The sequence below is a fragment of the Bufo bufo genome, chromosome 3, assembly GCF_905171765.1.
Source record: "Bufo bufo chromosome 3, aBufBuf1.1, whole genome shotgun sequence".
In the NCBI taxonomy this organism is placed as follows: Eukaryota; Metazoa; Chordata; class Amphibia; order Anura; family Bufonidae; genus Bufo; species Bufo bufo.
This window is the reverse complement of record NC_053391.1, coordinates 9,001,110-9,003,042: the sequence shown is the minus strand read 5'-3', so window position 1 is coordinate 9,003,042 and position 1,933 is coordinate 9,001,110.

Below are 1,933 nucleotides of genomic sequence, written 5' to 3'. Positions count from 1 at the left end.
CAGACTCCACCTACTATAACCAAGTCCCCTAAGTCTCCGCCTACTATAACCAAGTCCCCGAACATACCGGAGGACATAACGGGAGAACGGAGCGGCACCCAGGGATAATAGTAAGTGCAGTGAGATCCCTGGGCGCCGCTGTTTATGTCATGATACTTAGTTCACAATGTTTGGACCGATAAAAGGTCCTCTTTAAGATCAGGGCTCTGTGGGGGCCTTGTCACCACTTCCAAGACTCCTTCTTTATGCTGAAAATACACGGTCAAGTCACATTATTCTGACCACTTCCTGCTTTCGACGTTGGCTCATAAAGGAAGTCACATTTCGTCAGCTGGCTTGGTGGGAAATGCCCCCGGAGAAAAGCTGATGTCTCCTCCCTGGTGTTCCAATGCTATTAATTAGCATACAGCGCGCCTAAACAGAACGAGAGGCACATCGGCGCAACGGAGGAGCGGATCAAGAAAAAAAATTGCGATATCACATCTACTGAACATGGGCTCTAGTGTGTCAGGTATCGCTTTTCTAAAGTGCAAACTGGTGAATAGTCCTCTTTAATTGTCCGGTAAGTATGAGCAACCAATCACAGTGCTGCTTTAATTTATTATAGACAACTTTGAAAAAAAAAAGAGATTGGTTGCTATGGGCAAGAAGACCACACGATTCCTCCTTGATACTAACGGCTCTGTCTTAGGCTGTATACCAGCTTCAGATATGAGCCAGGTCTTTCTGTAAAGCTAAGAATCTAAGCTCTAAAACAAGACCCAATTCTAGCTGTGATTCAGCCAAAGGTACAGCTTGGTGAAGTGGTAGCTGCATATACCTGCAACTCTCACTCCCAAACCAGTTTCTCAACGTGCTATCTCTTGATGTATGTCAGCGAGCACCGCTATCCTAGTCTGCTACATATCCTGAGATATCCCATCTTTAAGCAGCACTCCCCCCCCCACATTCAGCCAACTATTGTCTCAGCGAGTGTGAAAGAGGGGGCCAGTGGGGATGTGATGACAGGCCGCAGGGAGAGGAGAGACTTACCAGATGTACCATGGTTAGCACTCCCGCTGTTAACTCAAATTTCTTAACTCATTTCATTATCTTGAGACAAAAGCCATTGAAAAGCAATTGACGGTGTTTGCTTAGATTAGATAACCAAATTCAGAAATCTCAGAAAAAAGGAGTGCTAACCATGTTGTACCTGTAGATCCACCTCTCCCTGTATAACTCTACATAACACCAGGGGGAGGTAACATTGATTACTGTGCATGTTATTACCTTCCCCTATATCAGATAACAGTCAGAGAGTAAGTATGCTATGTATAGGCGTCTTATTTTCCAAATGTGTGTTAAACACACTACAGTGTGTAATAAACCCAAAAAAACAAATTTTATCAAATTTCCCTGGACATTGTGATACACCAACCCTTTAGGTAACATATTATTAATGAGCTAGATCCACTGGGTATGAGTACAAGATGAAAGGGCCATCGCACCATTATAGCTTTACATCCGTAAAAAGACATTCTCCAAGAAAGATAAGCTGGTGGAAGGGCCAAACTCGTCATACTACCAAACACAGGGTCTTAAATGGTCACAGACATGGGCGTACTTACCATGAAATCAGCTAATGTGTCTCCTAAGAGGCCCGGTGCTGATCTGCTATTTCTGTTGAAGACATAGGTTCACTGCATTTTTTATCAGCCACCACTAGGGGGAGCTCAGTGCAAAGAGATTATTACAGCTACTATTGATATCAGAGGTCACTCTATAAATTTGTATGCACTGAGCTCCCTCTAGTGGTGGATGCAGGCAGCGAGTTCTATGATATACTGTGTGACAGGAAGCAGGAGATTTACTAAATTTTGCCAGTTGTCTGCTGAAAACACATTATATTTATTTTTAAAGCACCCGTGGCTGAGGCAGGGGTCAACTTTTTTTA